General features: G+C 44.6%; 1 protein-coding gene across 2 annotated transcripts in view; it reads right to left on the reverse strand.

The window, feature by feature from the left end:
- RNF208 (ring finger protein 208) overlaps positions 1-24073 on the reverse strand; it is a 40197-nt gene extending 16124 nt beyond the window's left edge. Inside the window, exon 1 of one of the 2 annotated variants that reach the window (XM_033962173.1) lies at positions 24000-24073. The gene's annotated coding sequence lies outside the window, so the exon portion shown is untranslated. Of the gene's footprint in view, positions 1-23544; positions 23770-23999 lie in introns of those variants that run through there. The other variant, XM_033962172.1, reaches the window with a different exon arrangement.
- Positions 24074-25278: the final 1205 nt, after the last annotated feature.

Raw genomic sequence — 25278 nt, forward strand, 5'->3', positions numbered from 1 at the left:
TTAATAAAATATTGCTAGATTTCTTGCATGTTTTTTTTTTTTTACCAATGTATCATTGCTGAGTGTGAAAACATAAAAGTTATAGCTATAATACCATGAAATTTACTCCATTAAACAAAATTTATAGCATATTTTAAGAAAAACTGAGCTTTTTGTAATCAGTGGCTTTGAGTGACCCCCAGGATGGGCTTAAAAAATGTCAAAAAATGATTTTCTGATCAAGCACACTCAAATTCTTGGGAAAATCTTCAATTTGCATAGTTTTCCAACTTTATATTTTTCTGGACAACTCCTCTCTTATGAAGAAAGACTAAGCCGTGCTAGAGCCTTTTACAAAGCCGCCTTAATGTGTGGAATAGCACGTGCTAAATTGGTGCGTGCGCTAGCCGCTTCCTTTTGAACAGGCAGTAGATTTTTGGCTAGCACGCGCTAATCTGGTGCGTGCGTTAAAAAAGCTAGCGCACCTTTGTAAAAGGAGCCCTAAAACAGATAGGGCTCTTCAGCTTGGAAAAGAGATGGCTGAGGGGAGATATGATTGAAGTCTACAAAATCCTGAGTGGAATAGAACGGGTACAAGTGGATCGATTTTTCACTCCGTCAAAAATTACAAAGACTAGGGGATGCTCGATGAAGTTACAGGGAAATATATATATATTTTTTTAAAATTTCTTTAATGAGAATTTTTTTAAAACCAACCAAGAGAGACTTGTACAGGATAATACAAGGAAATACTTTTAAAACCAATAGGAGGAAATATTTTTTCACTCAGAGAATAGTTAAGTTCTGGAACGCATTGCCAGAGGTTCTGGTAAGAGCGGATAGCGTAGCTGGTTTTAAGAAGGGTTTGGACAATTTCCTGGAGGAAAAGTCCATAGTCTGTTATTGAGAAACACAGGGTAAGCCACTGCTTGCCCTGGGTCGGTAGCATGGAATGTTGCTACTCTTTGGGTTTTGGCCAGGTACTAGTGACTTGTATTGGCCACTGTGAGAATGGGCTACTGGGCTTGATGGACCATTGGTCTGACCCAGTAAGGTTATCACTTTATCTGACAGGCAAGACAAAGCGGTATATAGGCTATGCAATCAAAGAAAGGAACTACATAAGGCCCCCTTTTATCAAGACGCATTAGGGATTTTTATTGCTGGGTGCTGCGGTAAAAGCTCTGATGCTCATAGAATTCTTATGAGCGTCGGAGCTTTTACCACAGCGGTCGGCTAAAAAAATCCCTAACATGGCTTGATAAAATTAAATGCAAAAGGATCCATCCTTACCATCATTCATTCATCAAAAAGATACAATTAATATTAGAAGAGTGGACGATGAGATGGCAGATGAAGTTTAATGTAGAGAAATGTAAAGTCTTGCATGTAGGGAACAGAAACCTGAAGTACAATACGATGGGACGGCTGGTAATGGGTGAAAGTACCCAAGAAAAGGACTTGGGGGTAATAGTAGACAACACAATGAAGCCGTCGGCACAGTGCGCAGTGGCCTCTAAGAAGGCGAATAGAATGCTAGGTATTATCAAGAAAGGCATTACAACCAGATCGAAAGAGGTCATCCTGTTGTTGTATCGGACAATGGTGCGTCCACATCTGCGTCCAATACTGGTCGCCATACCTTAAGAAGGATATGGCGATACTCAAGAGGGTTCAGAAAAGAGCGACGCGATTGATAAAAGGTATGGAAAACCTTTCTTATGCTGAGAGATTGGAGAAACTGGGGCTCTTTTCCCTGGAAAAGCGGAGACTTAGAGGGGACATGATAGAGACTTACAAGATCATGAAGGGCATAGAGAAAGTGGAGAGGGACAGATTCTTCAAACTTTCAGAAACTACAAGAACGAGAGGGCATATGGAAAAATTAAGAGGGGACAGATTCAGAACCAATGCTAGGAAGTTCTTCTTCACCCAAAGGGTGGTGGATGCCTGGAATGCGCTTCCAGAGGGTGTGATAGGACAGGGTATGGTATCGGGGTTCAAGAAGGGATTGGATGAATTCCTGAAGAAAAAAAGGGATAGAAGGGTATAGATAGAGGATCACTATACAGGTGCTGGACCTGATGGGCCACCACGTGAGCGGACTTCCGGGCAAGATGGACCAGCAGAGACACTGCTTATGTTCTTAGGTGAGACGCACAACCAAGATCCACCCTAAAAATAAGTTATAATATAATACAACGTCTTGTATTCTGGAATTTTCTACATGGAATCAATGTGGCTCACCTCAAAAGGATTTTACATTAGTGACGCAAGATTAAAGATAAGCAAATTTAACATTGATAGCTCAGGTGTAGAGGGAACAATAGAAGGGATGGGGATGAAGTCGTCGAGAAACGTTTAGTAGGTACAAGGGAAAAAGGTATATCTTTATTTTTTCCTGAAGTGACAGTATGTGGTGAGTTGACACAGATATGCAGGCAGACTGATCCATATGTGTGGTCCTAGGAACTCAAAGGTGAAGTTAAATATCTTTTTCTGGCATACTTGTTTAGAAGACAGGAATGGTACCTTGAAGTACTGCGTAGACCTTGAATTGCGAAAGGTGTGTGAGCCCTTAATGTTGAACACTAGGCTTTTAGAATTGTCTCTGTAGATAGCCTTGTAGATCATACAAGCTAGTTTGTAGTGAATTTTTTTCCCACTGGTAACCAATGTAGTTTAAGCAGCAAAGGACAGGCCCGCTCAAAACAACTGGATTGAAAAATCAGCCTTGCTGCTGTGGTTTGGAGCATTTGCAGTTACTTCAGTTCTTTCTCTGTAATGCTGTTGTAGAGCGAGTTACAATAATCTAGGTAGGGCAGTAGGACAGCTTGCACCACCTTTCTAAAACTGTCTTGGGTCAGAGCCGACCTGATTGTTCTCAACTGTGTTAGTCTGAAGAAGAACTTCATTACCAAGGATTTGGTCTGGTTTTTGAACAACAGAGAGGCGTAAGCTTTTGGAATAGCCAGGTTTTAATTGCAGACTTAAAACACCTTAGAGAGATTTGCTGCAAATTATCAAAGGTAAGGTATTCCAGAGCACAGAGGCTGTGAAGAAAAAGTGCTATGCCTTGTAAGACTAATCAGTGTTTATTTACGCTGGATTTTACTAAAGTGTGGAAGAACTTCTTACTGCGGGCCGGTGAGGTAAATGCTCTGACGCTCATAGGAATTGAATGAGTGTTGAAACATTTAAACCTCGCCAGCCTGTGATAAGAAGCTCTTCCGTGGTTTAGTAAAAGGAGCCCTTAATGATATGGGTGCATATGGGGGGGGGGGGGGAGGTGGATATGATTTTTCTTCAGGCAAGAAAAGGTGCAGCAGAGATCTCCTTTAGGTTCTAAAGGAAGGGCCTGACTTCACTGTCTAAGATCTAAAGATATTCCTTCAATAAAACAGCAAAACTAGCAAAAAACAAAACACAACCCCAAAAACCCTAATATATAAATAATTCAGCTACTAAAATCACCCATGTGGCATGTGGGATCTCTTGGGGGAAGAAGTTAGGGGGTGGGTCATTAGAGTGGGCAGACTTGATGGGCTGTGGCCCTTTTCTGCAATCATTTTCTATGTTTCTATATTCCTCTTTTAGTTCTGGTATTTATTTTAGCTATCTAGAATATCTGTGTTTAAAGTTTTTGAAAGCATTTGCTTTATAGTCATCCCACCAATATGCTCTAGATCAGGGGTGCCCAAAAGGTCGATCGCAAAAGCAACGCGAGTCGATCACAGAGCCCATCCTGGGCTCCGTGATCACGTTGCCTTTGCATTCTCCCTGTTTCCCGATGCCACAACAGGTCAGCAGCAACTTCAGAAGCACCGGACAAGCTAGCCTCCCTCTCCCTGATGTCAATTCTGACATCGGAGAGGAAGTTCCGGGCCAGCCAATCGCTGCCTGGCTGGCCCAGAACTTCCTCTCCAACATCAGAATTGATGTCAGGGGGAAGGCTGCTGGCCTGTTGCGGCGTTGGGAAACAGGGAGAATTCGGCAGCAATGACGGCAGTGGTTTGGAGGCCTGTTCTCAGATGTCAGTGGTGGCTTGGGGGCCTGTTTCCAGACAACAGCCCCGATGGTGGCTTGGGGGAGACAGAAAGACGGAGAGGCAGAACAGAAAGACAGACAGGGAGACAGAAAGAATGAAAGGGGACAAGGAGACAAAAAGACAGCAATAAGAAAGGAAGTAAGTAAGGGGGGCAGGGAGACAGACAGAGAGAAAAAGAAAGAAAGGGGGGCAAGGAGAGAGGAAGGAAAAGGGGGAGGGAATGGAGTGTGTCGGGTGGCAGGGGGCAGGCAGGGAGAGAGGAAAAAAAAGTTGGACTCATGGAAGGACAGAGATGGTTGGGGAATGGAATGAGGTCTGGAGGAGACGAAGCATGCAGGAGGTAGGAAGGAGGGAAGAAATATTGCATGCACAGTCAGAAGAAGAAAGTGCAACCAGAGACACATGAAATCACCAGACAACAAAGGTAGGAAAAATGATTTTATTTTAAATTTATTGATCAAAATGTGTCCATTTTGAGAATTTATATCTGCTGTCTATATTTTGCACTATGGCCCCCTTTTACTAAATTGCAGTAGTGGATTTTAGCGCAGGGAACTTATGAGCGTCAAGAGCAGCGCGGGGCATTCAGCACAGCTCCCTGCGCTAAAAACTGCTATCACAGTTTAGTAAAAAGGAAGGGGGTATATTTGTCTATTTTTGTATAGTTGTTACTGAGGTGACATTGTATATTTTAATGTCATCTGCCTTGACCTCTTTGAAACACCCCCGAATATAAATGATAATTAACATTTTCTCTGCGTACAGTGTGCTTTGTGTTTTTAAAAATTTTATTGTTGGTAGATCATTTTGACTTGGTCATTTTAAAAGTAGCTCGCAAGCCAAAAAAGTGAGGGCACCCCTGCTCTAGATAAATCATGTGAACTCTGTGTTGATGCTCATGAAAACACTATGGGGTTCATAATCAAAAAACTAAAATATCCATAAAACCATCTAACATGGTACTTGGATGTCCTAATCGCCAGGACATCCACGTGCTGATAATCAAAACCCTTTTCCTGGATGCCTAGCAAGATGATTCTCCAGCTGTGCATTCCAGAGGGTGTGCTGGGAGGAGTGTTATGGGTGGTCTTTGGATGGCGTTCACTTGGACATCTTATGGTGATAATCAAACCTTTTTCAAGACATCCTGATTAGGTTTTGGAGCTAGACATGTTTTAGAAGCTTCTAAGTGCCAGTACCACTGGATATATTAAGCTTATAACCCCCCACCCCAAAGATCTGAATGAAATAGGACATACCTGTCTCTAGAAAAGCAGCACTTGGTATGGGAAAACCTAGTAGAGCATCACACAGGTGTCTTAACCTGGTGGATGAACTAATAAACTACAGAGAGAAGGACCCAAGCCCATAAACCACTCTAACCACTACATTTATGGTGGAAAGTGTGAACCCCCTAAAACCCACCAAAACACTACTCTACTGCCTTATAGGTGCCAACTGTAGCCATGAGGGCTATTGGGATGGTAGTTTGTCTAGTTGGGTCTGGGGGAGTTTTGGAGGGCTCAGCACAAATTATAACATGTATATGGTGAGATATACTTCTGGCACGCTTTATGTGAAGTTCACAATAATGCCATCTAAGGTGCCCGACTGCTTTGTTGGCATTTCTGTGTGGCCATCCCATCACAATGCTGGCACCTTCAATGTCCAAATGGTCTGGATTTGGACATTTTCAACTTGGACATTTCTGTGGTCAAAAATGGAGTATAAAGTTAAGTGTCCTATGGGTTGGATGTCCTGTCGACCTAGACATCCAAGTAGATGATTTTCAAAAATATATTTATTTTTTGATGTCTAATACTTCGGCTTTTGAAAATGGACATGTCTGTTCTTCCGACTTTGGACACTTAATGGGAAACATCCAAATCAGACGGAAAGCTACTACTCCAAAATGCTAGGCAAGGAAGCCCAAGACACAAAAAAGCTATTCAATCTAGTAAAAAACCTCACTGATACCAAACCTTTCCTAACTACTCAAGGAAACCACCCACCAACAGCCATCCAACTTGCAGACCACTTCAAAAACAAGATCACCAAGATCAGGACCACCTTTAACACCCCCCCCCCCCCCACCTCGATGAGATAACTACAAACCCTACAATAGAAGAAGCCATCACTGCTGACAGAAGCTGGAACAATTTCCCAGTAGTAAACTGGTCTGATATGAATTGACTCTACAAAAAATACAGCCAAGCATCATGCGACCTAAACAACTGTCCCACATACCTGATAACAAACGCCTCCACCAAATTCAGAGCCAGCCTTATGCAATGGATACAAACCATGTTAACAGAAGGACAATTCCCACAGAACCTAGGAGAGATCATAATCACCCCAATTGTGAAAGATCACAAAGGCCCAATAGACACACCTTCCAACTACAGACCCATTGCGTCAATACCAATATACATTAAAATAATAGAAGGTTTAGTCGCACAATTCCTCACTAAATACCTGGAAGACCACAATCAGGATTCCGAACCAACCATAGCACAGAGACACTACTAGTAACCCTACTAGACACAGCTCGACAGCACCTTAGCAAAGGCAAAAAGATGCTGATAATTCAACTAGATCTCTCTGCTGCATTTGACCTAGTCGACCACTCCATACTACTACAGATACTTGAAGCCATAGGAATCTCAGGCAGGGTATACAACTGGTTCCAAGTATTCCTAAAATCAAGAACCTACAGAGTAAAGTCCAACGATCTCAAATCAGACCCATGGTCCAACCCCTGCCGAGTTCCACAAGGATCTCCACTATCACCTATGCTATTCAACCTCTTTATTTCCTCCCTCGGAACCACTTTAGACAACTTAAATGTTACATCTTTCAGCTACGCAGACGACATCTCCATACTCCTCCCCTTTGACTCACCAGATCCCACCTCAACAGTAAAACTGGAAAAAACACTAGAAGTACTGTATTTTCACGCATATAACGCATGCGTTATACACGATTTTACAAACCGTGCATAACCATGCGCGTTATACGCGTGAGCGCGTTTTACAACTTTTTTTTACATAGTTCCCCCCCTGACGTCCGATTCACCCCGCAGGACCGCTCGCACCCCCACCCCGAAGGACCGCTCGCACCCCCACAGCCTCCCAACTCCCCCCCCCATCATGGAGAAGCTCCTACCGTTGTTCTGCTGCTTCCTCTTGGTGGTCCCGGCCCTTCTGTGAGCCTTGCGTCTGCGCTGCTTCCTCTTCTGGCGGTCCCTTTCAGGACAACGGTAGGAGCTTCTCCATGATGGGGGGGTCGGGAGGATGTGGGGGTGCGAGCAGTCCTTCGGGGTGGGGGTGGTGGTGCGTGCGAGCGGTCCTTCGGGGTGGGGGTGCGAGCGGTCCTGCGGGGGGGGTGAATCGGCATCGGGGGAGGGGCATCAGGCTTTCAGGGTGGGGACAGGACTTCAAGGGGGAGAGGAGAGTCGGGGCGGGCGAAAGGAGAGTCGGGGCGGCCAGAGGAGAGTCGGGGCGGGCAAAAGGAGAGTCAGGGCGGCCAGAGGAGAGTCGGGGCGGGCGAAAGTTTCCAAGTTTCCAAGTTTATTGGTTTTTAATATCCCGATCATAAAACAAATATCTGACCGGTTAACAATAATATGTGAGATAGGAAAGAAAGAATAGTTTAATGGTGTATTAGAAAGATTAGTAAGAAAAATAAAAAAAAATAAAAAAACATAAAACATACGGACAAACCTGACAGTGAGGATGAGTGGGGAGGAAGGGAAAAGTTACATAATCTTAGAAGAAATGGGATAGAGGGAAGGGATATAACACAAGGTGTAAGGTGAAGAGAAGGTTAGTTTTGAGAAAGAGATCAACAAGTGAACCAAGAAAAGATTAGGATTTGGCAAAGGCATCATGAAATAGATAAGTTTTGAGATTAGTTTTAAATTTTGGTAATTGGATTTCATCCCGAAGAAATTGAGGGAGAGAATTCCATAAGGTGGGGGCAGTTATAGCAAAGTTGGTATTTCTAGTGTAGTAGGATTCTTTTAAAAAAGGAATGAAAAGCAGTTTTTGATCAGTTGATCTTAAGGAACGAGAAGAACTTTGGGGAATTAATAGTTTATCTAGAAATAAGGGCAGGTGAGAATGTTTAATTTTAAAAGTAAGCAGTATGATTTTATAAATTATCCGATGGGTGACTGGGAGCCAATGAGCCTCTTTAAGAAGAGGAGTGACGTGTTCGAACTTACCAATTCTGTAAATAAGTTTGATTGCGGTATTTTGAATGAGTTGTAACCGTCGAAGTTCTTTTTGGGGAGTCCATTTAAAAGAGAGTTACAGTAGTCTAAGTGGGAGATGACTAAAGAATGAATTAAGGTATTAATCGATTCAGGAGAGTCGGGGTGGCCAGAGGAGAGTCGGGCGGGCGAAAGGAGAGTCGGGCGGCAACGGGAGAGTCAGGGCGGCATGCGCGGTATACGGGTGTGCGCGGTATATAAAAATTTCTTTACATAAATTACAGTTTCCCGCGCGCTATACCCGTGTGCACATTTTACACGGGTGCGCGGTATATGAGTAAAAATATGGTAGTGGAAAAATGGATGACTGCCCACAAACTGAAACTAAACACAGACAAAACAAAATTCCTTCTGCTCGAAAAAGCCAAAACCCCCACCATCACAGAATTAGAAATTAAGGCCACCAAATACCCAATACAGCCCGAACTTAAACTCCTAGGAGTAACGATAGACAGATGCTGCACAATGCAAGCCCAAATCAATAAGACAACCCAGAAAGCTTTTTTAACCATGAGAAATATACGTAAAATAAGAAAATTCTTCGACATAGAACAATATAGGCTCATTGTCCAATCCCTAGTCTTGGATCTACTGGACTATTTCAACTCCCTCTTTCTGCCATTCCCTGCCAACATGCTAAAACAACTACAGACTATACAAAACACTGCTCTCAGATTGATTTACTCACTAAGAAAATATGACCACATCACCACTGCTTACCTAGACTCACACTGGTTACCAATACAAGCACAAATTCAATTCAAACTCTACTGCCTACTATTCAAAGCATTAAATGGCTCTGCCCCTTCCTACCTAAACAACCGCCTAAATCAGATCCTCACTACTAGACAAAGAAGAACTCTGACCCCATTTACCTACCCTCCACTCAAAGGTACTCAGCGCAAGAAGATGTTTGACAATCTACTTGCGACGCAAGCAGCATAACTCGACCACTCCATTTCCAACCTGCTGAAAACAACGAGCGACCTCAAAACATTTCGAAGAGAGATCAAAACTCTGCTATTCAAGAAATATATTCAGACACCTTAACTCCCACCCCCTCCCTCACCTCCCCAGTAAATTCCCTTCTCAAAGCCTCCACTTCTCTGGTAATTTTTTCCTACTCTAAATATCAACCAAGAATACAGTTCCCTAAAATTGTAAAGCTCCTGGAAATGTCCAGCTTTCTTAGTTGTTATCCTATTTGTAATATTGCCTAGAAATGTCCAATACTTATTTGTTATCTAATTCGCAATATCTCCTAGAAATATCCAGCATTCTTATCTCACTTGTAACCAAAAAATTGTAACTATCCTGGAAATGTCCAGTTAGCTCTTTTGTAATCCGCCTTGAACAGGCGGAATAGAAGTCAAGGAGGGTGGAAGAGGATAAACTTCAGATGAAAGATGAAGATATACCAACACCAACACGGAAGGGAGAACAAGAAGCAGATGACCCCAAAGAAGACACCCACAGAGGAACACCACAAGAGGGAGAGAAATTGGCTAATCGATGCCCAGAAGAAGAAAGAGCGAAGCATACCGGGGACATTGACCTGAGACCGAAGCGAAAATTGAAGAAGGGAAAGTCAGCAATCCTAGTGGGAGATTCGGTCCTAAGGCATGTGGACAGCCACATAGCAGGAGTGAGAGAGGATCGACTGGTGACCTGCCTCCCAGGAGCAAGAACCAAGGACATCGTGGACAAAATTGGGAAGATCCTGGAAGGAGCGGAGACGGAAGAGACCGCAGTGATGATCCACATTGGGACGAATGATGTCAGCAGGAGAGACTACAGAAGGAGCACGCTGATAGAACAGTTCAAGATCCTGGGAATGAAGCTGAAGATGAGGACCCAGAAGATAGCGTTCTCAGAGATCCTACCGGTACCGAGGGCAGATGTGAAAAGGCAGGAGGAACTACAATCAATAAATGCGTGGATGAGGAAATGGTGTGAGGAAGAAGGATTCCACTTCGTGAGGAACTGGACAACGTTCTGGGGCAAGAGCAAGCTCTACAGGAGAGATGGACTGCACCTGAGCACGGCGGCAACAAGACTTCTATCAAACAACGTCAAGAGAGGAATAGAACAGACTTTAAACTAAGAGGAAGGGGAAAGCCGACAGTCAACCTAGCGTCGATGATTCGGAAGAAGGTATCACGTGATGATACTAAGGGAATGCAAGGCTCGGAAGAAACAAAGGACAAATTACAGGAGTCGAATAACCCAGAAGAAGTGGTTAGAAGGAGTGTACCAAAAGAGAAGACACTAAAGACCGAAACACAGGGAAAGGAAATGAAGACACTTAAATGCCAGGATCTAAACTGCATATATACTAATGCAAGGAGCCTAGGAAACAAAATGGGGGAATTAGAAGCCGTGCCCAATGCAGAAGACTTAGACATCATTGGAATCTCTGAAACATGGTGGAATGAGGAAAGCAAATGGGATACAGCACTGCCGGGATTTAAGCTCTATCGCCAGGACAGGTCAGGACAGAAAGGAGGTGGAATAGCCCTATACATAAAAGAAACCATACAATCGACAAGAATAGACACAGCGGAGACGACCAACAAGCTGGAATCGCTATGGGTTAAAATACCAGGAAGAAAGGGACATGAAATAAAAATGGGCCTATACTATCGCCCACCCGGGCAAACCGGAGATATCGATAAAGAAATGGAAGCCGAGATGAAACAAGAATGCAAAAACGGTTGCACAGTTATTATGGGAGATTTCAACTACCCCGGGATAGACTGGAGTCTTGGAAACTCAAAATGCGCTAGGGAAACAGAATTCCTGGAGGCTACACAAGATTGCTTCATGGAGCAGCTTGTTAGAGAACCGACGAGAGGAAATGCCACTTTGGATCTAATCCTAAATGGGTTAATGGGACCAGCAAAGGAAGTGGAAGTAGTGGGACCGTTGGGAAACAGTGACCATAACATGATCAAGTTCAAGGTTGAAGCAGGAATACCAAAAGGAAAGAGAACCATGGCGACCACTTTCAACTTCAGAAAAGGAAACTATGAAGCAATGAGGAAAATGGTAAGGAATAAACTTAGGAACACTTCCAAGAAATGGAGGATGGTAGAACAGGCCTGGTCTTTTTTCAAGGACATGGTGAGCGAGGCGCAAAATCTTTACATCCCCAGATTCAGAAAGGGGAGCAAAAAGAGTCAAATAAAGGACCCGATATGGATGACTAAAATAGTGAAGGAAGCGATAAGTAATAAGAAAAATTCATTCAGGAGATGGAAAAAGGACAAAACTGAAGGAAACTGGATAGAGCACAGGAAGTATCAAAAAGAATGTCACCGTGTGGTTCGAAAAGCTAAAAGAGAGTATGAAGAGAAGTTAGCCAGGGAGACTCGTAATTTCAAACCGTTCTTCAGATATGTTAAAGGGAAACAGCCAGCTAGGGAGGAGGTGGGACCGCTGAATGATGGAGTCAGGAAGGGAGTAGTGAAGGAGGAGAAAGAAGTCGCGGAAAGACTGAACATGTTCTTTTCGTCTGTATTTACAAACGAAGACACAACCAACATACCGGAACCTGAGCAATTCTTCAATGGAAATCAAGCAGAAAAATTAACATTCATGGAAGTGAGCCTTGAAGATGTGCGCAGGCAGATAGATAAACTAAAAATAGACAAATCTCCAGGTCCGGACGGAATCCATCCAAGGGTTCTGAAGGAATTAAAGGAGGAGATAGCAGAACTACTGCAGCAAATATGCAATCTATCCCTGAAAACAGGCGTGATCCCGTAGGATTGGAAGATGGCCAACATCACGCCCATCTTTAAAAAGGGATCAAGAGATGACCCGGGAAACTACAGACCAGTGGGTCTGACCTCAGTTCCCGGAAAAATGGCAGAAGCACTGATAAAAGAAAGCATCGATGATCACTTGGAAAGAAACAAACTTCTTATAACCAGCCAACATGGTTTCTGCAGGGGGAGATCGTGCCTAACCAACTTACTACACTTCTTCGAAAGAATTAACAAACAGATGGACAGAGGTGACCCCATAGACATCATATACCTTGATTTCCAAAAAGCCTTTGACAAGCCATGAACGATTACTCCGGAAACTGAAGAACCATGGGGTGGACGGAGACGTACATAGATGGATCAGAAACTGGTTGGCAGGTAGGAAACAAAGGGTAGGGTTGAAGGGACACTACTCTGACTGGAGGAGGGTCACGAGTGGTGTTCCGCAGGGCTCGGTGCTCGGGCCGCTGTTATTTAATATATTCATAAATGATCTAGAAACAGGGACGAAGTGTGAGATAATAAAATTTGCAGATGACACCAAACTATTTAGGGAAGCTCGGACTAAAGAGGACTGTGAGGAATTGCAAAGGGACTTGAACAAACTAGGAGAATGGGCGACAAAATGGCAAATGAAGTTCAACGTTGAGAAATGTAAAGTATTGCATGTGGGAAGCAGAAACCCGAGGTACAACTATACGATGGGAGGGATGTCATTGAATGAGAGTACTCAAGAGAGGAACTTGGGGGTAATGGTGGACAGGTCAATGAAGCCGACTGCACAGTGCGCAGCGGCCGCTAAGAGAGCGAATAGAATGCTAGGTATAATCAAGAAGGGTATTACAGCCAGGACGAAAGAAGTTATCCTGCCGCTGTATCGGGCGATGGTGTGCCCACACCTGGAATACTGTGTCCAGTTTTGATCGCCATACCTTAAGAAGGATATGGCGTTACTCTAGAGAGAGTTCAGAGAAGAGCGACACGTCTGATAAAAGGGATGGGAAACCTTTCATATGCTGAGAGATTGGAGAAACTGGGTCTCTTTTCCTTGGAGAAGAGGAGACTTAGAGGGGATATGATAGAGACTTATAAGATCATGAGGGGCATAGAGAGAGTAGAGAGGGACAGATTCTTCAAACTTTCAAAAAATAAAAGAACAAGAGGCCATTCGGAAAAGTTGAAAAGGGACAGATTCAATACAAATGCCAGGAAGTTCTTCTTTACCCAACGTGTGGTGGACACTTGGAATGCGCTTCCAGAGGACGTTATAGGGCAGAATACAGTACTGGGATTTAAGAGAGGAATGGACATTTTTCTGCTGGAAAAGGGAATAGAAGGGTATAAATAGAGGATTACTGCTCAGGTCCTGGACCTGTTGGGCCGCCGCGTGAGCGGACTGCTGGGCAAGATAGACCTCAGGTCTGACCCAGCAGAGGCATTGCTTATGTTCTTATGTTCTAATGTAATGTAACATCCTTTTTGAAAATGGCCCTCTACAAAGGGGGAGAGTGTGGTGCAGTGGTTAAAGCTACAGTATCATCACCCTGAGGATGTAGGTTCAAACTCATGCTGCTCCCTATGACCCTGGGCATGTCACTTAATCCTCCTATTGCCCCAGTTACATTAGATAGAAACATAGAAGATGACGGCAGAAAAGGGCTACAGCCCATCAAGTCTGCCCACTCTGCTTACCCACCCCCTGTCTATGCCCAATTTTCTTATCTTGACCCTCGTAGGAATCCCACATGGGTATCCCATTTATTCTTAAAGTCTGGCACGCTGTCTGCCTCGATCATCTGCACTAGAAGCTTGTTCCAATGATCAACCACTCTCTCTGTGAAGAAATACTTTCTGGTGTCGCTATGAAATTTTCCGCCCCCGAGTTTGAGCGGGTGCCCTCTTGTGGCCGAGGGTCCCTTGAGAAAGAAAATATCATCTTCCACTTCGACATGTCCCGTGAGGTACTTAAATGTTTTGATCATGTCTCCCCTCTCCCTACGTTCCTAGAGAGTGTAGAGCTGCAATTTGTTCAGTCTCTCTTCATACGAGAGACCCTTGAGCCCCGAGATCATCCTGGTGGCCGTCCGCTGAACCGATTCAATTCTGTGAACATCTTTACTGTAATGTGGCCTCCAGAATTGCACACAGTACTCCAGATGAGGTCTCACCATGGCCCTGTACAATGGCATTATGACTTCAGGCTTTCGGCTGAGGAAACTTCTATTGATACAGCCCAATATCTGCCTTGCCTTAGATGAAGCCTTCTCCACTTGATTGGCAGTTTTCATGTCTGCACTGATGATTACTCCTAAATCTCGTTCTGCTGAAGTCCTAGTTAAAGTTTCTCCATTGAAGAAGTACGTCCTGCATGGATTTCCGCTTCCGAGGTGCATGGCCTTACATTTCTTAGCATTGAAGCCTAGCTGCCAGGTTGAGGACCAACTTTCCAATGTAAGCAGGTCCTGCGCCATATAATTCTGTAAACTGCATTCACTTACTATATTACATAGTTTGGCGTCATCGGCGAATAGTGTTATTTTACCTTGAAGCCCTTGAGTCAGATCCTCTATGAATATGTTGAAAAGGAGTGGACCCAGGACCGAGCCCTGCGGCACTCCACTGGTCACCTCCGATGTTTTAGAGAGGGTACCATTAACCACCACCCTCTGAAGTCTGCCACTCAGCCAATCATTGACCCATGCATAAGAACATAAGAACATAAGCAGTGCCTCCGCCGGGTCAGACCATAGGTCCATCCTGCCCGGCAGTCCGCTCCCGCGGCGGCCCAAACAGGTCACGACCTGTCTGCATCACCAGAAGGGGCTCCCTTGCCACCTTGGTTTCTCATTTAAGTCCTATCTTCCCATCGTAGTCCTAACCCTCCGGTCTTGCACATGTACGACCTGTTGGGTTTCTATACTTATTACCTGGTTAGCTTTCTATACCTGTGTTACATCCCAGCATCTCTCTCAGTATCCCACGATCCCTTTATCCCTCAGGAATCCGTCCAATCCCTGTTTGAATCCCTGTACCGTACTCTGCCTGATCACTTCCTCCGGTAGCGCATTCCATGTGTCCACGACCCTTTGGGTGAAAAAAAACTTCCTTGCATTTGTTTTGAACCTATCTCCCTTCAGTTTCTCCGAATGCCCCCTCGTACTTGTTGTCCCCTTCAGTCTGAAGAATCTGTCCCTATCCACCCTCTCTATGCCCCTCATGATCTTGAAGGTCTCTATCATATCTCCCCTGAGCCTCCTTTTTTCCAGAGAGAAGAGCCCCAGCCTATCTAATCTCTCGGCGTATGGGCAGTGTTCCAGCCCCTTTACCAGTTTCGTTGCTCTCCTTTGGACTCTCTCAAGTACCGCCATGTCCTTCTTGAGGTGCGGCGACCAGTACTGAACGCAGTATTCCAGATGTGGACGCACCATCGCTCGATACAATGGCATGATGACTTCCCGCGTCCTGGTTGTTATGCCCCTCTTTATGATGCCCAGCATCCTGTTGGCTTTTTTCGAGGCTGCTGCGCACTGTGCAGATGGCTTCAGTGATGCATCCACCAGCACACCCAAGTCTCTCTCAAGTCTGCTGTCTCCCAACAATGCCCCCCCCAATTTGTAGTTGAACAACGGGTTCTTTTTCCCTATATGCATGACCTTGCATTTTTCCACGTTAAAGCGCATTTGCCATTTGTTTGCCCAGTCTTCCAGCTTGTCCAGGTCCCTTTGCAGGTCCTCACACTCCTCCCTGGACCTAACTCTACCGCACAGTTTGGTATCGTCTGCAAATTTTATAACCTCGCACTTTGCCTCCTTTTCCAGGTCATTGATAAATATGTTGAAGAGTAACGGCCCCAGCACCGATCCCTGTGGCACACCGCTCGTGACTCCCTGCCAGTCAGAATATTGGCCCTTCACTCCGACCCTTTGCAGTCTACCCGACAACCAGTGCTTGATCCATCTGTGCACATCCCCTCCAACCCCGTGGTTCCACAGCTTCCTAAGCAGCCTTTCGTGTGGCACCTTGTCGAAAGCCTTTTGAAAATCGAGGTAAATGATGTCTATAGGTTCCCCATTGTCCACCCGACTGCTTATTCCCTCGAAGAAGTACAGAAGGTTCGTTAAGCATGACCTTCCCTTACAGAATCCATGCTGGCTTGTTCTCAGTAGGCCATTTCTCTCGATGTGCTCGCAAATACTGTTCTTGATCATAGCTTCCACCATCTTCCCTGTAATTGAAGTCAGGCTCACCGGCCTGTAGTCCCCGGGGTCACCCCTCGATCCCTTCTTGAAGATAGGTGTGACATTCGCCAATTTCCAGTCCTCTGGTACCTCTCCAGTTTTCAAGGATAGGTTGCAAACATGCTGGATTGTGCCCGCTATTTCTTGTCTTAGTTCCTTCAGAACCCTTGGGTGGATCCCGTCCGGGCCCGGCGATTTGCCGCATTTTAACCTGTCTATCTGTTTGAGGACATCCTCCTTACTTACCTCTATGTGTTCCAATTTTTCAGCCTGTTCCCCGCTCATGAGTTCCTCTGAGTCCGGTATATTAGATGTGTCTTCTCTCGTGAAAACCGACGAGAAGAACGTGTTCAACCTCTCAGCTACCTGTTTATCCTCCTTAATCACTCCCTTCCTATCCCCATCGTCCAACGGCCCCACCTCCTCTCTCGCTGGTCGCTTCCCCTTTACGTAACTGAAGAATGCCTTGAAGTTTTTCGCCTCCCTGGCCAGCCCCTCTTCATATTTCCCTTTTGCTTTTCTAACCTCTCGGTGGTATTCCTTTTGGCATTTCCTGTGCGCCTGGTGATTTTCCTCCGTTGGGTCCTTTTTCCATCGCCGGAAGGATACTTTTTTGTCATTTATTGCCCTCTTTACTTCTGTTGAGATCCAGTTAGTGTCTCTCCTAACCCCATCGATTCCATCTTGCTTAGCAGCCTGCGGTGTGGGATACTGTCAAAAGCTTTACTGAAGTCCAGGTACACGACGTCCAAAGACTCTCCCAAGTCCAACTTTCTTGTTACCCAGTCAAAGAAGCTGATGAGATTGGATTGGCAGGAACTACCCTTGGTGAATCCATGCTGACTGGGATCCCGAAGATTCCCTTCATTCAAGATCGTGTCCAATTTGCTTTTAATTAGTGTTTCCATGAGTTTGCACACTATTGATGTGAGACTCACCGGTCTATAATTTGCAGCCTCTACCCTGCAACCCTTTTTATGCAGAGGAACGACATTAGCTAATTTCCAGTCCAGGGGAACTTTCCCCTTACTTAGGGAGAGATTGAATAGCTCAGCCAACGGTTTCGTCAGGACATCGCTCAATTCTCTGAGCACTCTTGTGTGCAAATTGTCTGGTCCAATGGCTTTGTTCATCTTGAGTCTTGCCAGTTCAGTGTAAACTTCACCTGGTGTAAACTCAAAATTCTGAAACGGGTCTTCTGTGCTTTGTGTTACCTTCAACTGCGGACCGTGTCCCGGTGCCTCACAGGTGAAGACTGAGCAGAAGTATTCATTCAGTAGTTCGGCTTTATCGGAATCTGCTTCCACGTAACTTCCGTCCGATCTTCTAAGGCATACTATCCCGTCTGTGTTCCTTTTTCTGTCACTAATATACCTGAAGAAGGATTGGTCCCCCTTTTTAATGTTTTTTGCCAGAATTTCTTCCACTCGAAGTTTTGCCTCCCTAACTGCCATTTTGACCGCTGTAGATCTGGTCCTATATTCTACCTTTGCCTCTCTTTTCTCTGTGCGCTTGTAGGAGAGAAACGCTTTTTTCTTCTCCTTAATGAGGTGCGAGATCTCCGCGGTGAACCATTGGGGTTTATTGTTTCTTTGTAGTTTATTTACTGATTTTATGAAGTGGCTAGTTGCTTCATGTATGGTTGATTTCAGTGTTAACCACTTAGCTTCTACATCATCGGTCTCCGCTTGGTCCTGCAGCGTCCGATGGACGAAATCTCCCATGCGTGCGAAGTCTGTGCCCCGGAAATTGAGTACCTTTGTTTTCGTGTTTGATCTAGGGAAGCCTTTCCTAAGGTTGAACCATACTATGTTGTGGTCGCTGGAGGCTAGCGTATCTCCTACTGAGACCTCTGAGACGCTTTCCCCGTTGGTGAGTACCAGGTCAAGGATCGCCTGGGTCCTAGTGGGCTCCATTACCATTTGTTTGAGACGTGCTCCCTTTATGGAGGTTAAGAGCCTCCTGCTACCGCTGGTTGTCGCTGAAAATTAATTCCAGTCTGCATCAGGCATATTGAAGTACCCTAGCAGTACAGCTTCTCCTCGTAGAGTGATATTCTTTATGTCTTCAATTAATTCTGCGTCCATGTCTTCCAGTTGTCTTGGGGGTCTGTATACCACACCTAGATACAGGCATTTTTCTCTGCCTCTTGCCAGGTTTACTCAGAGGGACTCCCCGGTGTATTTGACATCTGTGATCCTGGTGGTTTTGATGTCCTCTTTAATGTATAGAGCTACCCCCCCCCCCTCCTAACCTGCCCTCTCTGTCCTGACGAAGTAGATTGTAGCCCGGTATAGCCATATCCCACCCATCAGGACAGACAGGGCTCATAAGAGAATGGTATAGAAAATTGAATGAATAAATAAGTATGAATACAGCAGAAAGATGCCCTCATGTAGGGTGCAATTCTAAAACCCATAAAATGAATAACACAGACTGGATCTTCCTCAGTCTGTCACATTTAAACATAAAAATCATGAATACAGAATGGATAAATGAAGGAGAGATCTTTCTCAGACCCTCCTACACTGAAACCATGAATACAGCATTGACAGCTGAATAATTGATCTTCTTCACATGTCATACTGGAACATATAATAATAAAGCAGAAATAGCTGAAGAAAGAGGGGGTTTGACTCTAATAAAGAGTAGCTGTCATTTATTTCAAAATAGGGGAAAATCTCAAAAATAAAACAGATCAAACACAAAATAGTAACCAAAACTAAGAGTGAAAGCAATAGAGACAAAACCAGTTACAGTTACTGTGCTTATATTCAGCTTTTAACAAATTTCGTTGTAAGCAGATAACAAAACAAAGCAGGCTGATATGTTTAGTTCTTCCCTCTCTCTTTCTCACTCCTCACTGATATATTTATGGTGAACTACTTAAATATGCTTTATGGGTCTGTGGTATATCAAAATAAAGTGAAATGGGAAAAGTGAATATACTAAAGACATATATGAACAGGACAATACAAAATCCTGAGATACTGACCGAGATCCAATGCAGGGGTCTGAAGAATAATTTGCTTTATACATTTCCAAGCTTCTTGTAAAACATTGATCTTGATATCTTACCACATTTCCAGCACTCATAATAATAACAGGAAATACCCTTATGTCCCTCCTACATCTCCTGCTGGTTCCGTGTTTTGTGTGTATTTCCCTGAGTACTTTCATTATATTTTATACCGCTTTGTTGCCTTTGATGCGAAGTTGTTAATCAAATCAATAAACCTTAAACCTTAACAGGAAATATCTTCTTTAGTTCTTTCCAGGCTTCCTGTCTGAGGTACAGTCAGTTTGATTACACTTGCAGGCCAAGTATGCATTGCATAAGACCTGATAGATATGCAGATAACGTGGAGGGACTGGGATATACTGGGTAGACTAGAGCCCTTCAGGGTGGAAATGAAGGTAAAGAGGGGGGAGGAGGAGAACAAAAGAACATCAGAATTTATGATGCTTATCCTTGGAATAAGTCAAAAAGAACAGGGGAACATAGAACATACAAAACAATGAGGAGTGAAAGTGTGAACAATATTCAAAAATAACACATCCCTCCAAAATAACAAATTTATTTATAAAGAAGCTTTACATATGGTAGGATAAGCTCAGAGACATGAAGGGGTAATAAACGGGGTAAAAAAAACCAACCACCTCACCACCCAATCATCGCTGGTATCCTCCACACTTTTTAGCTTACTCAATTTGAATTATCAAAAACTAGTGAACTTCAAAATTACTTCAATAAAGCTTAATTGTTGAAAAAAGCACTTAGCTATAACATGGTTCTTTGGTTGGGTTTTTACCCCATTTATTACCCCTCCGTGTCTCTGAGCTTATCTTACCATATGTAAAGCTTCTTTATAAATAAGTTAGTTATTTTGGAGGGATATGTTATTTTTGGAATTAGGCAGCAGTGGATTTCCCCATGCTATTTCAATAATGGCCTATGGACTTCTTTTTTAGGAAATTTTCCAAACATTTTTTTAAACCCTGCTAAGCTAACTGATTTCACTACATTCTCCGGCAACGAATTCCAGAGTTTAATTACACACTGTGTGAAGAAATATTTTCTCTGGTTTGTTTTAATCTATTACTTAGTAGCTTCATCGCATGCCCCCTAGTCCTAGTATTTTTGGAAAGAGTGAACAAGGGTTTCACATCTACCCTTTCCAATCCACTCAGTGTTTTATAGACCTCTATCATATCACCCCTGGGCCGTCTCTTCAGTAAGATTGTGACTTTGAAATCTGAGCAAATTACTTGGTTGTACATTGGAAATACTCAGACATAATGTTGTGGTACAAATGTGTCCCTATAGAAGCTAAAACTTATCTGACATTAAGTGCTATCAGTTAGAGAGAAAAATTATCTGATAGACTCAAGTCTATATTTTCCTTCATATTACTGATTATTTTAGAATTAGCACAATTACACAGGGTGTGTGTATCCCAATATAGTATGAGGGGCCACTGAAAAGTTCTCAGTCCAGCCAACAAAGTTGGGGCTGTCTCCATCGAGGGCTATACACTTTTTTTGTTCCGTTGGAAAAATACGGAATGAGAAAAGTGGAAAATCACTGGGCTAAGGCCCAAATTTTGTATCCAGCGCCTAAAGTTAGGCACCTATTTCGGATGCGCCCAACTAGATAGGCGCCTATCTAAATTGAATAAAAGCTCACTTGAGCTTTTTAATCAGCACTGATTGAAACATAGACGCCTATCAAGAAAGTGCGATTCTGCAACAAGGCGCCTCTAAAAATTTAGGTGGGCTTCCAAAAAAAAAAAAAAAAATAGGCGGTATGCATGTTAGGCGTGGGGGTGGCTGTGTGTTAGGCGCCTTCTTGCAGAATCACTGCTCTTAAGCGTACTCAAACGCTCAGCTAGGCCCCTAACTTTTAGTTGTGCCTAGAGCTGGCCTATTTAATGGGCCTCTCAAAATGGGTTCCGCTCGGCCTGATTCATTAAACAGCACCCAATTTTACTTGCATCGCACTGAACAGTGCCTAATTAGGCACCTAACTTTTGGGCGCTTCTTATAGAATTTGCCCTTAAGTGTACAGCCCTCGATGGACACTGCCTCGACTTTGTTGGCTCGGCTGAGAACTTTTCAGCAGCCCCTCGAAATACTGTATTTAAGTTTTAATGCCACAGTTTGGCATTTCGAGTTCAATTCTATGTTTTAGAATGTTCATACCTTATTCTAAATGTTTTAGAATTGCAGCCTTAAAATCCAGAGTGATCTATTTGGATGGGCTAATACCATGCATGCCGAACAGCTTTGCAGTGTGACAGCCACACACAGAACACCCTCCAAGAGCCTCCTAGCATCACCGCACCACACACGGAAAATAGCCTCCAACAGCTTTCTAGAATCTCAGCGGAAGAAAGAATAGCCTCCAAAAGCTTCAGAGCATTACTGCTGCACACAAAACAACCTCCAGCAGTCTCAAAGTATCATCAGTGGCCTCAGGGGGGGTCAAAGCTGTACAAATAACAGTCTCTTAGAATGACAGCTCTACACAGAACAGTTTCCAGTGGCTTCAGACTATCACTGCTACACACAAAACAGCCTCATAGCATCACAGCTGCTAGTGGCTTCAGAGGGTCACAGCGGCATACAGAACAGTATCTTAGAATTACAGCTTCCCAAAGAATAGTTTCCAGTGGCCTCAGAGCATCACAGCATCATTCTACAGTGGCCACAGAACCTCCAGCCTCAGAACATCACAACTGCTTCATAGCATTATATGTATTTATTTATTTTTATATTTATATACCACTTATAGCCTAAGTAGTTTTACATTCAGGCACTGAAGTATTTTTCCCCATCTGTCCCAGTGGGCATACACTCTATCTGATGTACCTGGGGCAATGGGGCATTAAGTGACTTGCCCAATGTCACTCCCACAGCCATACACAGGACAACTTCCAATAGCCTCAGAACATTACTACTACACATAGAACAGCCTCATATCATCATCCCCCATAGTTGCACACAGAACAGTATCCAATAGCCTCAGAATATGAGCTGCACGCAGAGAAGCTTCATTGCATTACAGTGTCATAGCAGCACACAGAACAGCCTTCAATGGACTCAGAGCACCACTGTGGTACAAAGTGCAGCCTCCAATGGCATCAGAGCATCACTACCACACACTGGGCAGCCTCTAGTAGTCTCATAGCATTATCACCGCATACAGAACAGCTTCCAATGGCCTCGGAGAATCATGGCTGCACGCACAGCAGCTTTCACAGATCACAGCCTCAGATCATTATTGCTTCATAAAGAACAGACTCAAGCGTTTGCATTGCATCATCTCTGCACACAGAACAGCCCCCAGTGACCACAGATAAACTGCCTCCTATGGCCTTAGAACGGTGCTTGTCAATCTTTTTGAAGATGACCCCCATGACTGCAGCCAAATAAAATTGTGTGACCCCTCTCCCGAGAAGTGCGGAATAAGGATGCCACCTATGGAGAGCCTATCCAGGTCATGACTTCAAATCAAAGTTTTGTGACCTCAGTTGGGGTCCCAACCCTCAGTTTGGGTAGCTCTGCCCTAGAGCATCAATGCTGCACACAGAACAGCCTTGGAGCATCACAGTGTCACAGCTGTACTAAGAACAGCCTCCAATGGCCTCAGAGGATCACAGCTGCACACAGAAGAGCTTCTAATAACCTTAAGGCATCAATACCAGACCCCAGAGCTTCACTACAAGACCCAGAACAGCTTCCAGTGGCAGTATAGACACCATTCCGTTCTCCATCCTATGCACCGGTACTGCTGATTGTACCGGGAAATGCCACCACTGCTCTTAACCCCCCTCCCGGTGCCCTTTGAGATCTGCAGCATTGTCGTGGCGACTGGTGCTACTGATCTGTGCAAATCGGTGGAGCGGTGACACAAAATGGTGATGCGAGGTACAGCAACCCGGGAAGGCCAATCCTGGTCCCATTCCACGGTGCATGCAGGGGCAGGGACCTGTCCTGGTATTCTGATGCAACGCACCCAGGGTCCTGTCCTCATAGCCAGCGGCGGGGACCTGTCTTACTTATTTGGGCTACCTTTGTATCCGTGGGCGGTGACCTTCCCTGGTCATTTCCTTTGGCGCTCTAGGGAGAGGCAGGTGAATTGGAAGCAGCCTGGCCCACGAGTGCCAGATCCGTCCTGGGGGGGCGCGCGCGCGCCCGTGGAACGACGCCCCAACGAGACGGCGCGGCTTTTACCTAGAAAGGGCAGCTCTCCTCGCTCGTTTGGCTGCCCGGGCGGCTGGTTTCATTCTCATCCGAGCAGGTTCACCCCGAGCATCCCTCGGCTCCCGCCCGCCGGATTCGACAGGAAACGTGGCCTCTCGCCGGGGCTCCGTTTCCCCCCCAACCCGGCCGATCTCGGGGTCGGGGAGGGCTCAGAGCGGGCTCTCCTTCGTGCCTGGCTGCAGTGGGTACTGCAGTGCTCTCTCTCTCATCTGCGCAGCTCCTGCTCTAGCCTCTTCCTCCCTCTCCCTCTCCCCTCCCTCTTCCTCTCCTCCCCCCCCCTCTCTTCATTCATGAAGCGCGGTTACCTTGTTCCCATCCTTCGGGGGACAGACGCAGGCTGAGCGAACTGGGCAGGTTTGGGGTGCCCCGGGGAACGGCTTTATTGGACAGAGGCAGAAGCCGAATACAATAACATATATACATACATAGGTGATGACAGCGGAAAATGGCTCGCCGCTCTTTCCAGTCTGCCCAGTTATTCCTGTCCTTTAATGCCAAGTGTATGTCCCAAATACCAGACGTAGAGTGTGATCACCTCTAGGCTAGCACTCATGGAGGCTGCTCTGCCCTCCTGCCTCCTGGAGAGATGAGCATTCAAGATGTTTTAGCTCTCCTCATACACAGAGACACACGTTTGCACAGTCATAAACAAAGAATCATCTCTGCCCTACAAAACATGTATTTAGTACTACATAAGAGCCACCCCCCTTCCCAGTCTAGCCAGAAAAGGCAAGATAAATAAGCATGTATGGAATCAGGGAAACGATTTCAAGTCCCCAAGAGGGATTAATAGGTACAATTTAATTAAAGAAATGCACCATGTTATCTGGTTAAGAACATAAGAATTGCCATCTCCAGATCAGACCCTGGATCCATCAAGTCCGGTGATCCGCACACGCGGAGGCCCTGCCAGGTGTACCCTGGCATAGTTTTAGTCCCCATATCACCGTATGCTTCTCAAGGAAGATGTGCATCTAATTTATCCTTACCCGTATCACTCTATGCCACTCTTAAGGAGATGTGCATCTAGTTTACCCTTAAATCCTAGAACGGTGGATTCTGCAATTACTTCCTCTGGGAGAGCATTCCAGGTGTCCACCACTCGCTGCGTGAAACAGAACTTCCTGATATTCGTTCTGGACCTGTTAGATACAGCTGTAAGACCAAATCTTGCTTCAACAAACACAGTCATAGGAAGATGAAAAAAGCTGGCACATAAGGAACCATATGCAAGGCTGGTGAAAGGGTATTGGGCACCCCGGGTGAACCTTGAGCCTTATCCCCTTTTCAATTAGCTTTCAGGTTTCCAGCAAGCCTTCTCCAAGGTTTGAAAACTAACAAATTTTGATACATGCACACAATTGAATAAAAATGCATGATTAGAAATTAAACTTTGATTTATATATATATACACTTTTATAGCTCTGGCACACTAAACAGAGCAAATGTTTTTCATGGTGCAATATAATTGAAATTATAAAACTTCAAAATCAACAAAAGATTAAATCTGAAAGTTATTTATTTAAAGTTCTTTAAGCTATGTATGGGCAATTGTAACAACAGTGAAACTAAAGTAGATAATAGAATTGCTAATCAATGTGATGGATGTGCTTGTTTGTTTTTTTTAGTGCAAATTAACTCAAAATGTGTCTTGATAGTTGACAAGTAAACACACATTCCATCATTCACCATCTGCAGTCTTTT

Source organism: Geotrypetes seraphini, chromosome 10 (genome assembly GCF_902459505.1).
Source record: "Geotrypetes seraphini chromosome 10, aGeoSer1.1, whole genome shotgun sequence".
NCBI classification, from domain to species: domain Eukaryota; kingdom Metazoa; phylum Chordata; class Amphibia; order Gymnophiona; family Dermophiidae; genus Geotrypetes; species Geotrypetes seraphini.